We start from the raw sequence: 15,286 nt of genomic DNA, 5'->3' as shown, positions 1-15,286 counted from the left end.
ATCAGGAATGGCTCTTCTACTGAAACAAAAAGGATTAAAATGAACTCATCCTTAGAAATGACATTTCTAGCTTCCAGTTGTCTGCACAGGTCTGCAGAGTGCAGGGAGTTTTATAAAATTATGGAAGCCACTGGAAAAACGACTTGAGCAAATCATGTATTCCACCGTCTGGTCCAAAGCTGATTTGTGGTCCTGTCCAAAACAACAGTTTTGGTGCCTATTAGTAAGTAGCTAGAGAGAGTTTTATTACATTTGTAGAAACGAATGCAAAAGGTAAACTGAATACATTTCTGAAGCAGTCAAAAATGTTGAGGGGAAGTTTTTTCCCTACTGCGTCTCAGGGAGCCTCCCTGCTCTGTGCCTTTCATCTCCTATGACTGAGCACCAACTGAAGCTTTCTAGTCCTTGCTGTGGATAAAAGCCTCTCTTAAGAGGAAATGCTGCAGAAATGTTCCTACCTTTTTCAGTAGCCCCTGACCTGAAGGCAGCCCCATCCTTGCAGGTGGCTTCTGCCTGCAGGAGCACCTGAACACGAGGGCAGCTCACCCATGCTGCTCTGTGCTCTGCCTCTGCAGTCTCTCCCATGTGAGGTTCATCAGTGTGATCTGGAAATGAGCTCTCAGTGAGCTCTCTTCTGCTCACACAAAAGCACTACGATTTCCTGCAATGTGCCGTGCATGTTAAACCTCTCCAGTGTGTTCTCATTTGGGCAGCATCTGCTTTTCCCAGCCGCAGTCCCGACGCAGCCCTGGTATTGTTTCACAAGAATCTGAAGGCCATGTGTGTTTGTCTCTTCTATGGATAATGTAGTTTCTGTTAAGAACCATCACATGACTTTTGTTTTGATCCTTTTCCCATGTGCCTGGGGTCATCTTGGCTGCAGGCTGCAGATCACGTACAGGGCAGTGAATGTTTAGTTGCTGGACTGACAAGAGAGGTGTTCAGGGCAGTTGCAGTAAGTTATTACTGCACATGGGTGGATTTGACAGCAAACTTCTCTTTGTAAATGCTTATTGCTGTGGTGCTTCAGAAATAAATATAGGGCTTCTGTTTCACTTAGGCCATTTTGAACATTGTATTTCCATAAATGAATAGACAAACCTTTTCTATTTTTTTAATGTCTGGATGTTTCTCATTAACTCGTGCTTCATCTACCAGTGTGAAATTGAGATCTTGTACTGGCAATAATGCTCCTTTCTCATCTGAACGTTGTCAAAGATAAGGTTTCCATGTGCTCTTCACCACTGTGCCTGGATGGGGAGGCACAGACTAAAATGCTGTGAAGGAACATGCAGGTGGGCTGCTTGCAGAGAACTTTGGGAATTGACGCCTCATCCTACCCACCACAACCTCAGGCTGTCACTCAGCCTGTGCAAAAGCACACTGTGTGAAAATCCCCAGTGGCAGGTCATGCAGAACCAGATGTTCAGCTGGCGTCAGCATTTCGAGGCGGAAATGCTATCAGGCTAGCAAGAACACTGAGGAGCTTGGTTAAGTATCTTCTTCATCAGAGTTTCTGATAGAGATTGCTACGATGATAGTCACTGAACAAATTGCTGTGTGAGGTGTGTAGGAGACAACCCTGGAGGCGATGCTTTCAATAAGCTGTTCCAAAAATCTCCTGTGCCCCATCTATTGCTATCGATGCTCTTAAAACCCTTTAAGAAAACAAAAACCCAGCTCTCCTTGTTGTCTGAACTCCGCTCTCAAAAATCTTCCTGTGCGTCTTGGAGCCAAATGCTCCAGCAGAGTGTTTGTCTGCTAGATTCAGTTCAAAGGGGGTGGAAAGAATCTCTGGAATTGCAAAACACAGTGCTGGAGCCCAATGGCTGTCCTGCCTGCCCCTGAAGCCCAGAGCATGCTGCACGGGACTGGCCTGACTCCAAGGATGGCAGATTGGTGACTCAAGGCACTGGTTAGTCACTACTTGACGGGTAATCCATTAAGACGCCTTGAGGATTTCACTAGATATGATGTTCTCCAAACATGGCAAGGAAAGAGTAGCTAAAACAACTGAGAATTCAATGCATGCCTTAATTTAAGCATGCCTTAATCTTCCTAGCAATGTATTACCATGACAACTCCATCCATATTTCGAGAACAATCGCTTTCAACCATTAAACTATCAACTATGTACTCAGGGTAAGAAAATAATTCATAAACCAACGAACTAAGTGCAAGGAAAAGATGTGATCAGTCTTACGATACTCAAGAGAAAAAACATCCTTCTCCAATATGCATTTGAGTTTATTTTTTGTTAAAAATAGATGGAGATCAACATAAACTGAACACCGTAGTGAATGTTTGAGATAACTTACAATAAATGCTGGAGGTGTTGAAATTGCAGCAGCAAAGGTAAACGCTGTAAGATCTCATGGGGTTTTGGTAATGATATACTTAGTCCTCCTATGGATTGCTGAGCCCATGGAGGTTAAACTCAAGCATTATTCTAGGTTTTAGGCAAGCGTTGGTCCCTCTGGTCTACCTCTACATCTTTCAGAGACTTGTGGAGAGCTGGCCAGATGAGCTCTCCATCGCCTTGTTTCTGCAGGAGGAAGATGCTGGGGCACCAGGTGATCCACAGCGGCAGATTCTGCTGTGAAACAATCAGCTTCACCCCGGCCTGTGTGTGCCACTCATGCAGAGGTCCAGTTATCAACATCTGGGTGAGATCTGTGCATCCAGAATGAGCTGCGTTTTGAGTTTTCATGCTCGCAGTTCCCACACGATTGCCATTTTTGGCCTTGCCGGAGCAGAATAAAGCAGTAATGCAGGACATACGAGTGGCGAGGTGGTTTGCAGTTGGCTTCTCAGAAACACACTTTTCATTTGAACAGTGGCAGTCTGTGCCCAGCAAGCTTGCGACCACTGAGTTAGCGCAGGCAGGTCAATGCGATCCCTGTTTGTTAGTTTTTCCATGATTAACGAGGATGAACACGACACGATTTCTGAGGGATTTCACAAATGCTTCCTTTGTAGTCCTCACCCTGGCTTAAACTCTGTGATTTTTTTTCTCCTCTGTGCCAGATTTTGCTCATTCTTGGCAGCTTGGCAGGGCAGAATGGGCTGGCTGTAGGACCCCGAAGGAAGAAGCACGACCAGCCACCAGATGTGTGACCTCCTCACCCTGCTGGCAGCACTGAACGTCCTTTCCTGTAAACTTCTCTGAGGTTGTATTTTCCTTTCTCTTCCCAGCCCTCAGCTGCTGGTTATTATCATTGTCAGGCATAAATGGCTTCTTTCACACTCCATATGGTGAGTGCTCCTATGAATAAGATCTTAGTACCCCAAAAAGGTTTGCATGAGGTTCAGACAGTGTTTTGCAACTAAATTAATATGAGAAAGGAATGTTTTGAACCCATCTCCCTGTGTAGGCAAGGGGATATTTCCACATTATTGGGTCAAGTATGTATGTCATAGATCTGCAAAGGAAAAAGAGGGCGAGAGTAAGAAAGATCTTTTCTTAGGGGAAGGAAGCTGTTAAGAGCACAGCAAGTTCAAAAATTGAGCAGTGGGAAAGTATTGAGATCTTGATTCAAGTTGCAGTCCGTGTGAACAGTTGTTTTTCTGCAGCAGTGACAGCAGCTCTCTAAAAAGAAATCTGACAGAGGTTACCTATTTCTGGAACCAGGTGAGAATATATACATAGATAACTGACACGAAAAAGACACTGTGAGATTCCCCTTACACTGTGGTTTGAAATTATCACCCATCACATCTATGCACTAAGGGCAATCTGGATGCAAATGCTACTTCTAATTTGCATTCGGGGCTGAAAATAGCTGAATGCAGGTTATGGTTACGGGCATGTGGATATCAAAAAGCCTCCAACCGCATCCTGTTACAACTAATGGTCTGTGTTTGCAGCACTTTATGTTGGAATGCCCTCAAATATCACAAAGTAAGCAGAGCAGGATGGCTGGGAGGGAAGGAGAGGGAAGGATCCTGCGGCCTTGGCAGAGCTCATTGCATTGCACTGATCCCTTCTACGGTCATGGGGTCAGTGCACTGGATACGGGCAAACTGGAAAATACACAAAGTGAGACTGAATTCAAAGGATCATGAAACAGTCTGAGTTGGAAGGGACCTACAAAGATCACTGTGTCCAACTCCTGGCTCCACACAGGGCCACCCAAAATCCAAACCCTATGTCTGTGAGCACTGTCCTTGAACTCCAGCTGCTCAGGGCTGTGCCCACTGCCCTGGGGAGCCTGTTCCATGCCCACCACCCTCTGGTAAAGAATCTTTTCCTAACCCCCACCTGACCCAACACTCAGTGCTATGTAAGGAAGGAAGCACTGATGCATAACTGTTGTTTTTTTTTTCCTGAGAGGAATTGTGGATGTAACTCCTGTTTTGGAAAATGCATCCCATCGAATCTTCAAATATAGCTTTCAGTGGTCAAGAGGAGGCTCAGTGCAGTCTTCAGGTGTCTTTAACACTGACAAAGCTCAGATTCAGAAAAGCGACCATTTCAGAAAAGCCCAAGTGCAATGATTTCCCAGTCCCAGTTTTCGGAATATGTTTTTCCTCATTTCAAAACCGTTTTGCAGAAGTATCAGAACATGTTTAATACTTGAAAAAAAAATGTGAGCATCATGGTCACTGAACAAGACTAACCCCCCTTCCCCTTCCTTTTGTTAAAGCAGAATGAGGTTGCATGGACTCTTGTTTACAGTTTCTTACAGTGGGTTCTTTTGCTGCCAATGCCACAAATGATGTCATTTGTTTAGCGGGAGACTGTCCATTAGAAATGCCAAATGTAATTAGGATCTTTACTTTCAATTGCATTTCACAAACACTCGTGGTGAGAAATGGCTGCTACCTTTTGAACTCTCAGCCTAGCAGTGGGAGTTTCCCTGCAAGGGCTGCTGGCAAAGGCTCTGACCTAGGGTGAGAAGAGATTTCACACGGTATTTGCAACTCTCCTCCACATTTGGAAAGTTCTTAAGCTTTCAGCTGGGAGGGCAGTGATGTCACTGAGAATAACTCCTGTCCTGGTGGGGGAAAAAAAAAGAAGAAAAAGAAAAAAACCCCAAAAACCCAAACATTAACCCCTGGAGATTGCAGAGCTGAGGCTCTGCCGACTTCAGGTCCTCCAAGCCTGGGAGGAACGGGCCGAGCCTGGCCAGATGCTGCCAGCTGGTTTTGAGCCAGCATACTGGGATCCTACTCCACCCATGACACTTAGAGAGAAACAAAGGGTGTAAAGGGTGTGTTAGGGACAGGAAGAGGCGTGATGCTTGTGACTGTACTCCAGCTATTCTCCACTGTCAGGAGCCCCTGAGGGAGGAGGTGGGAGGAGGCGAGAGGAGGAAGGCCAGGAGCAGATGGCATTAATTTAGCACAGCCCAAGGCTGCTGTTCAATATGCTGTTGCTTGGTCCATGTTTGGAACCAGCCTTAAAACTTGTGTCCCCCTGCTTGTAGGCTACCCTTGTAGCAATTCAACAAGGAGAGGGGATGAGGGCATCCATCTGGACCAGGCCTGGGCCTGGAGCCCTGGCTGACAGCAGCCAAGATGTCCTTAGCAGGCGGCGAAGCTCTGGGGGCCCATCCCAGCGCTTGCTGACGTCAATGGAAACCTTTCTGATGACTTCAATAGGCTCTGGATCAGGCTCCTGACTTCTAATTGCAAGCATGCATGGTTTCTCTTCTTTCTTCTCATCAGAGATGTTAAAAAGTGAATGTGGCATCTACGCCTCCATAGCTCTGGCTATTCAAGCACATTTCTTATCGTGATGAAGGGAGCACGTCATCAGGGCAATGTGTATGTGGATGGTGCTGGACTTTTGCTATCTGATTTACTGTGGTTTAGCGTCAGCGCGTGCAGCATTGGAAATACTACTCCTCGTGGCACTCAGCCCTGCCCTCTGCTTTTCCTTTCTCCAGTAAGGGCTTCACCGCTCCTCCTGCCGTTCAGCCATCACCTGTAGAATTGTAAACCACGCAACCTCAAAGGGTTTATTGTCTTTCTTCGCTATTCAAAAACCACCATGACTGCTAGGCACATCACTCATGGGTCCTACCAGCTCTTCTGCAGTAACACAAACAGGTAAACCACAAGAAAGCCCAGCCGATACCCAAGCAGCTTTGTGTCACTGAAAAGAACCTTCACCCAGACCCTCCTCCTGCCTCCGACCCTTCAATGCCAGCAGAGCTGGCTCCGTGTCCTCCATCCTCCACAGCCCACCATCACCACCTCCTCCAGGGATTTCTCTGTGGGTTATTTGAGGATACAGGCACTCGAGTGGAAATATGATGATGAAGCACCTGTGTTTTCACTATATACTGTCGTTTCCTGCTGTTTTTAATGTTCTCTACATTCCTGTGTGATTAGTTTTTCTCTTTTGCCTCTCTTTCATTGAGCTTGTGAATGCAAATAATTTCTGGGATGTTATTAATTTACTTCCAGCTGATAAAATGTCTGTGAGGCAGGAGGGAGCATGAGTCCTAGCTTGTGTCCTTTGAGCACAAACTACTTGCAGCCAGCAGTCTTGCCCTGCAGTTCACACTTATTCCTGTAATAAACAGGTCGATAAAAGAGTTGCTGATTTACATTTAAATAATGGAAAAAAATAATCTCAAACGTAGAGAAAATTGAGACAAAAGAAAGGGGGTTTTGTGGTGTTTTGTTGGGTTTTTTTTCCCCCAAAGCCACATAATTGCTGAAAAGAACAAGGGACTGTTGACTTTGTGCTGTAAAATTTACTGAATCGCTCTTGCAAAACCCAGCCACTGTGTGGTATCCTTAAAAGGCCAGTCCAGATTATTGATGCAGAGCTTTCCAAAATTTCCTCTTTTATTTATTATTTTTTTTTTAGTAAGAAATTTGACATCATGTTATAGAAACTTTGTTATTGCTCACTAAGGGTTTAGAGGCAAAAGGTTCCTTTCAATGCTTCCAATTACAGTAAATAAATGAAAATGGAGCACAAGGACAGGTCCAAAGTATTTTAATGCTTACTTAAGAATTCTTGTAATTTTGATGCAATTGCTTCAATTTATACAGCTACACTACTGCATCCACACAGCCATCTATTATAATCAGCCTTGAGTTTTGTTTCTTTTTTTTTCTTTTTTCTGCTGGGTCAATAGGAAAATACTGTGTTAGCATTCTTAGGATACATTCTGAGCTGATGGTAAAAAGTATTTCCAACTCAGCTCAAGCCATGAGGGAAATAATGTTATTGAACTTTGTCTTTAGGACTTGTAAATCAACAGAGGACTGTAAAGCCTTGGAGAGAGGGTTCTCATCTTCCCCTTTACTGAGTGCTATGCTAAGCTCCTGGACAAGCTCTTCCAGCAGGAGCAGCATCAAGGTGAGAGGCCACAACTGAGCAGCTCTGCCCTTCCCAGGCTGTGAGCAGGAACTGATGGGGCTGTGCACACAGTGAACTCCTTTCCTCTGCGAGAGATGAGGCTGAGATGCCGCGGTGGGGCCACTCTTTGTTCCAGGCAGAAGCTGGTGCAGGACCCGCTTCCTGGAGACAGGGAGGAAGGAAACCCTAAGGAAGGAAGATTAACAACACTCTGAGTCATGACCAAATTCTCAGCTGGTCTCTGGCAGCACGTGTCCTGCTCACCATCAGTGGGTTTTAGGGCAAACTGCAGCAGACTCCCCTGACTGGGCCATCTTGTGTAGTGTGAAGAAATTGCTCCTGTTTTCACCCAGCGTTCTATAATTTAGTACATAGGCTGTTTTTAAAGATGGTTGTCTAGGTTACATATATTGTCACGGCCTACTGAAGACATTTTATCCATGAGCAAAAGTCAGCACACAAGGCAACGTGACAAAGGCCACGCTATGGCTGATACATCATCGTGTTCTGATGTACCATTGCAGTTGGTGGCTTCAGCCAACCCCTGAGAGATTCTGAAAGTTAAACCCAAAGATTGTTGCGGTGTTTCAGAAGCACGCTGCCAGACTGAGACTGATGAGTTTCTGTGTCCTGAATTCATTCAGGGCTTATACAAGTCCTTCCATCACTGATGCTCTTGTTTTGAAAGCAGAAGGACGACCAGGAACACTCAGTGACTGTGAGCTATGCAGGGGAATGCCCTTTCCTCCTCTCCCATGCTGAGCCTGTGTCCTTGGCCTTGGTCACAGACAGTACTCCTCGCTGCAGCTGCGAGACCTTCATGCAACTGATACTGGCAAAGAGGCATGGATGCTTCATGAAAGCGAGTTCATCAGAGATGTTTATTAACCCCAGGCTTGGTGCAGTTATTCAGCTGAATGTGGTGATGGGTTCCAGCAACACAGCAAAAAAGGCAAATCTGATGTTTGGTGGGATTGGAAAAGCAGGAGTTTTTGACAAGGCTCAGAAGACAAAGATTATCTGAAAAAAAGGGGCACGTGAGCACAGAATTCCTGGGTTTTGACACTGGTTTGCCTTCATAAATTCTGACATTCAGTCTTCGAAGAAATCATGGAAGAGGTAAAATTGTCAAAGTTTGAGATGAAATCAGCACTCGTGAAAACAACACAATCTTTTGAAAACAAGGGTAGCAAAACAGCAAATGAAGGTAAAAACTTTTGCTGAGATTCAGCTCTCTAGCCTTGGATTCATGGGAAAAAAAAAAGTGATAACTTAATACAGGAATGTTCTTGTTTGTGGCTTTTCTCCAATCTTTCATGGTCATTTGGAAACTAAAACAGATCCTCCTGCTCCAGACAGTCTAGTACAGTGAAAGCAGCTTGTTACAAAACATAGTTAAGAATGTTTAAATAAAAATATGTAGAATAAAGAAGGAACTATTCACGATGCATCACTACTCTGACAGGCTGTGAAGTTATTTCACCCTTCAACACAAGTGCTAAAACATAATGGAATCCCTACTGAGTGTTTTCATGCCTACCAGAACATAAAAAAAAGCATAACAAAATGCCCAGTGTGCCCCTAACTATTAGCTTGACTGAGTAAGGAGGCCAATAGAAAACAGTGGCACTGTGGGAAATACTTGTGGCGAGGAAGGAAACAATAACTGAAAGTGATAAAAATGGATGGTTCGTGCACAACCACACATTGGCTGGGGAAGTGCATTGTGCCCATCGCAATGGCAGACAACCTGCAAGCACAGCGTCAATGTAGGCTATGTCTTTTTTCTCTCTGCTGCCATAAAGAAATGTAAAAGCCAGATTTTAAAAAGGCTTCCAGATGGGAAAGGAGGCTGCTTCTCGTCCTTTGGGTTACAAAAAAGACCATTCAGTTTGCAAGCAAAGCTATGTGAGAGACACTTGGAATGCACCATTTCAATCCATTCTTTTTGCTTCCAGTTTAACCGAGAACTTGAAATGGGCACAGATGTAGCCCTGCAGCGTGCACTAAATGGTGCATTAACATAATGCTGAATTCTGCTGTCACTAGTCATGCCCTGTTCCGAAAGAAAGCAGTAAGACTTCTACCCGCACAGAAATTCCGTGACTTGTCCTCTAATACACAGAAATCTCAATTAAATCATACTGAACTCACTGAGCTTTATGAACTCAGGGTTGTTGCTCAGGTACCAAATAGTGCTGAGCTGGCTCTAAATGCTAATTTGTTCCAAGGAAGCTCTTAACTCTCACTGCCTTTTTTTTCTGATTTACAGTGCAGATAGAAAACTCTTCTGAAGTTTGTGCATCCTATCTGATGTTTAAATGCAAAGAACCTAGGAAGAATTGTCCTGGATTACTTCTGCTTACAAGGAAGTGTGTTTCTGCGGAGGTCCAAAAGCCCTTCTGCACTCGGAAGCTGGGATGGTTTGGCTTTGTTCTCCTTTAGCACTGATGCAGCTTCGTTCCCACCCAGCAGGAAGTGATGGTTGCGCTGTTGTCAAACTGGTGGAAATAACAGGATTGTCTTTGACTAACCATGGTGTTTCCCACCTCAGGAACTGGAACATCCTGAAATCATTCTGCCCCTAGACACGTCTTCTCTTTTTCCGTTTAGATTAAATAATATATTTAGGGCTTGTGAACGGCCTTATGGTCTTCTCAGTGTGGAGCATGCAAAAACAAGTGGGAAGGAAAAAGGCAGGTGGAGGAATGGCTCAGCCAGAAGGCAGAGCTCCACCAGCCAAACCCAAACTTCTCTTCAACTTACACTAAGGAATTTGTCCTTGAGGTGAAAGGTGGGACCCTGGAAAGCCATTCTAACCAAAATTTTGGTAGTCTATAAATTCTGGAGTGACCAAGAATAGGGCAAACATTTTGTAATCCGGGGCAAAACCCTGAGTGCTCCTACAAGTCACTCATAGCCTCACTTCTCTATCATGAAGTGAATGCCTTCTCTCCCAGGCACCCCAGCCCATGAGCAGGATGCAGAGTGGCTCTCCCATCTTCTCAATATATTTTTCTGTACTGAGCCTTTGTTAATATCACTTTTTTTTTTTTTTTTAATCTGTATAGGAAATAGAAAAATCCATTTTGCTGGATTTGCTTTTGGTCTGACTCCCAAAATGCTACAAGGTGTTACAAAATCCTGAACATCTTTCATTTCAGGTTAATTGAAGCTACTGGTACAATAGAACACAATTTATTCTCTTTCAAATGGAAGAGGTGGAAAATGGGCATCACTTTATGTCCGCCCTCTGTTTGCCTCAGGAATATTCTGGCCAGGGGTATGAGTTGGTGTACGTTCAAATTTTTCAATTATTCTTTTACTTCTTTTTAAAATGCTCGCTTCTCTGGTGCGCAGATCAAACATTAATGAAGTTTGAAAGGTCTTATTTTGAGCAACATAAAACTTAATAAAACCATAATTTTGCATTTTACAGCTTTGGTGAGGAAAAGGTGTTAATTGAGAGTACCATGGCAAGAAAACTGCTTTCTGGCTCTGCTTACAAACTGGCTCGTTCTTGTAAATAATCAGTCCCACTTAATTACCAGACCATATTGTATTTACTACCAACAGTCAAGCATTCCCAGACCTCATAGTTTTAAGTCTGTGAAACACTTGCACATTATGATCTCACCTCATGCTACAGAATCTCCATTCAAGTTTATACATGACGTGGAAAGTCTCCGAGATGCACTCGGAGGTGTAAAATTAGTGTAATTCCACTGGAATGAAAGAGACGTGCCAATTTGTATCAAGTGAAGCTATGGGCCACAGTGTCTCAAAGACATTTGCTTTTGTCTGGCAAACAAGCAAACAAAGTTCTTCATTTTAATGGAAAATAATGGTTAAGTTTGTCCTTGGTAATGTACCGAAGCAGATCAAAGATGGTTCTGCCTTGCAAGGCTCTATTTCACTAACAGACAATTAATATGATAGTATCAGGGAAATGAATAGCTATTCCGTGCCTAGGTGTTTCCCCTTGCAGACTGTAAAACTACTGGGTTTATCATTTTCTGTCTTTAGGCAAAAAAGGTAACTCTTATTTGCATGTTTGTCAGTTGGTACTTGAGAGTACAAAATTTACTTAAAAACAAGCTCAGCAAGCTAAATGGAATGCCGATGGTCTTATTATCCCAAGAGAGCAAAGCACTTAAGCCTGTGATTAAAATGAAGTTAATTGAATTTAAGCATGCACTTACGGTAAAGCATAAAACTAAATACTTCTCTGAATAGGAAAGAGATTATTCTCACACTTAAATGTAAGCACTAATAATAGTTTTGCTAACATTGAGGTTTATAGCCTTCTCTCTGCAGTTCCAACTATCCCACCAATAAAACCTGGCTCCAAGATCAGAGCTTTTCTAAGAAATGTGTATCGAAGAATGAAGATCAAGGTGTTGCTTATACAATAAATTGGCAGAGCACATTTGCAAAAAGAACACATTAAATTCTGGGTGTGATGAGTTATGTATAATAAAGGCAGGAAAGAGCTTATTTCACATTGAATTGTGCGGCCTTCTCAGAAACACAGCCCTGGTTATAGAGAGTGAAAACACCTAGCTGCTCTATGAAATCCCCAAACAGCAGTGTTCAGGGTGTAGTCAGAACTTCACTGCAAATGCAGCTGAGTGCTTTTGCACTCGAGAACATCAGTCCCAGGTTTTCGTTTGGGATTTGAAACCTCAGGTCAAATCAACAATTCCAGCTTCTGCAATTGCCTCTGCTACATCTGACTGATTCGAGACAGATGGCATTTTCTTGATGAATTTAATTTTCTTTGTATTTATGATAGGAACAAAAACACCTTCCTCACACAAAGCATAGTAATTAAGTATTTCATTAATTATGTTGCTGTCCTTTTGAGCTGGACCCAAGAAATTGATACAATTCTGTCCCACGGGAGAATATGAATTTGTTGAAATGCCTTAGCAAGTACATTTGTTTTTATTACAGGTTTAGAGAAGGATGAGAATAGACAAATGGGAAAGTTCAGTTGCAATTCCTAGACTCATCCCTGTCAAAACAGAAAGCTTGAAAATGTTTTTTTTCCTTAAGTTGTGCTCATTTGTTCCATGGCTTTAAGGGATATTTTTTTCCCATCATAATCAAACTTTCTGAATGCAAAGGGATCCCCTTCCTTGCCACCATTTTTCCCTTCACAGAAAATGTGAACAAAAAAGCCAGGCTAGCCAGATCCCCCAGCTTTGAATGGCATTTTTTTGTTATTGCACAGCTTTCATATCGCTAGAAGAGAGAAGGACCAGAGGCACGTTTCAAAACACAGTGTTCTTTGTTGTACATAATGATATAAAATTGTGGATTAAAAGATACTACCTGGTTAGCTCAGTTAATGTCTCTATCTGCACAGTTGAGCTGTACCATGCTGAAGCTTCACTAAGTGGAAGCTTCTGTTTAAATTACCCTTAATGTGGAGTTCTTAATAATAGTTTCTTAATGTAGATTAGAGCAATTAATGCATTTTTTGCTTTACACAGTATAAACTCATTACTGGCTTTTTGGAAGTTTTTCTCCTGAGCATATTGAGAAAGCCAGAATGCTAAACACAAAATATTTCACACTTGTTGTTTGGAAGAGTATTATTCCTATCAGTAGAAGCATTTTAATGCATAATTTGTATGCACGTAACGCTGTATTTACAACAGTGGAGAGAGAACTGGGGTATCACACCAGCGGAAAAAATACAGAGTAGAATGTGTGATATTTTAGACAAGGAGATGTGACTCCAGTAAGACCTGAGCTACAGCAGCTCAGATGTGAGCTAACTGCAGCTCTCATTAGTGCAGGTGAGGAACGTGAGCACAGCCCAGCTGGGTCAGACCGAAGCTCAGCCCGGCTCAGCATCCTGTCCAGCAGCCAGCAGCAGAGAATGCCCAGAGGAAGGCTGTGAGTACCAGGCAAAAAGGAATTTCACAGAACTTACAACCTAGGGACTTCCTGTTTCAGAGGTTGTAGTCCTTACATCCAGTGGCCTTTAACAGGTTTTTCTTTTGGGAATTTGAACCCCTTATTATGCTTTATGTGAAGAACGACCTTTTGTCTCTTAAAAGCCCACAGCTAAGCTTGCTTTCACCTCCTCCAGAACTGGAAGGCAGACAAAGCATTCCTTCACCTTCCCTGCTCCTCTCAGGCTTTTTAAACAAGTCTGGAACATCCCTTCTTAGTAGTTTCTTTTCCAGATGGAAAGACTATTTAGACATTCCCTGTATAGGACCCATCTGTTGCTTCAGATGGCTCTTTTTGCCTACATCATTATCTCTGCCAGCTTCAGTGTTTCTTTTTGAGATGGAGAACCAGCAATCTGTCTGCAATCTGAGGTGCAGGTGCACCAGGAACTCACAATGATCATCTTTGCTTTGTTTGCCTTTCCTTTTCTAGTAATTCCTGCCATTCACTGCACTTCTTGGTGATCAAAAGAGCTCTCAACACCTGCATCAAACTATTACAAAACCTTGTTCCTGACTAATAGTAGGTTACAGCACATTGTCTCAGATGCAACTTCAGTCCAATATGTGTAATATTATATTTATGTTTACACCAAATGTCACCTGTCTTTTGTTCTCAGGCAGAATGCTGAAGTCCTGCAGTTCTTCAGTCTATATTTTTGTGTTCTATGACAACTTCATTGTCCACAGATAACTTATTTCCTTCCAGCCTTACTAGCTTTCCAAGAAATAGGCTGAGCAGCACCAACGTGTGCCTGCTTGCCTGCGAAATTCCACGTATAACCAGACGTTCGCTTCCCTTCCTTTGAGTTATTGGGCATACCTGGAAGACCATTGCTTCATTTCCCCTCACCAACAAAGATATACCTGCCTCACATGCTGACTGAATCCTTCAGAGAAATCCAAAGTCTAGCTTTCCCAGTCCAAGCCATGCTCACCCTTCCCCACACCTTCCTCACGGAGGTCTGAGCCATCCTGCCTGCTCTTGTCTCACATGCTGCCAAATAACCCGAGCTCTGGCATGAGAAGCCAACCCACAGCAGAGTTAAGAACCAATTGGACGGGACTGAACTGATAATTTAGACACAACTCTGGTCATAGTCACGAAGACCAATGGGTAATGATTAGACATAATGACTAATAATTAGGCTTAATCATAAGTCTTAATAGTTTAACAATAAATGCTTTGATTCTGCAAGCACCTAATCACACAAATTTTATTTTCCGCTCTAAGGGTGTGCAGCTGTCAGACTTCCTATTAGCTGGACTTTGAAACCTCTACGAGCTCTGCTGCCAACACAACTGATCAGCTTTTATTGCCTTTAGCTCTGTAAATTCACAGCGAGAGCCATCTATTGCACCCCCATTTTTCAATACTGCTCCAATTTTTGCCACGTTTATATATTCACGCACATTTATATATGGTAAAATACAAGTTTAGAAGGCCTGCTATGAAGATCATTCAAACTTTACAATTGTATTTTTTACATGGAAGGTGACCTTACCCTCACCAACCTGGCTCACTTTGAGACATTTGTGTGCATGCCTGCATACAAGCAGGACTCGATCATCCTTATGGGTCCCTTCCAACTTCAGATATTCTATGATTCTATAATTCTACTGCATACATTTAATGTGTCCAGATGGTGCATCTGTTACGCTTTCAGGCAGTGACCTAATGCAATAGTCAACGCCCTGAGACGCATGGTGCTCTCATTCTGCACACCAATAGAGCTGCACTGGATGAGCTACTCAGTGCTCCAGGCACAATTTACACCGTGGCAAAGCGGTTTTGGTACGGATTGCACAAAAGGCACAGTACAGAACATGGCTGCACACCAACAGCATTATTCCAGGCTGAAGGCCGGGAGCAAAAAATAGACTAGAAGCGTGGAATGTTGCTAAAGGGAGAATTTGAACTGCCTGCCCTGCTCGCACACAGCCCAAGGCCGTTCCGCTGGGGGTCCGCGCCCTCCCGCGCCCGTTTATCGCCATTCCG

The 15,286-nt window shown here is 43.4% G+C and overlaps 1 long non-coding RNA gene across 1 annotated transcript in view; it reads left to right on the top strand.

The window, feature by feature from the left end:
• The window catches only part of LOC128084107 (uncharacterized), a 31,666-nt gene extending 22,916 nt beyond the window's left edge, over nt 1-8,750 (top strand). Inside the window, exons 2-3 of the long non-coding RNA XR_008208338.1 lie at nt 3,028-3,170; nt 7,207-8,750. This is a non-coding gene — a long non-coding RNA (uncharacterized LOC128084107). The remainder of the gene's footprint in view (nt 1-3,027; nt 3,171-7,206) is intronic.
• Nucleotides 8,751-15,286: the final 6,536 nt, after the last annotated feature.

Source organism: Tympanuchus pallidicinctus, unplaced genomic scaffold (genome assembly GCF_026119805.1).
Source record: "Tympanuchus pallidicinctus isolate F22 unplaced genomic scaffold, pur_lepc_1.0 scaffold25, whole genome shotgun sequence".
In the NCBI taxonomy this organism is placed as follows: domain Eukaryota; kingdom Metazoa; phylum Chordata; class Aves; order Galliformes; family Phasianidae; genus Tympanuchus; species Tympanuchus pallidicinctus.
The sequence above is the reverse complement of the archived record's forward strand: the minus strand, read 5'-3'. Positions and strand labels throughout refer to the sequence as shown.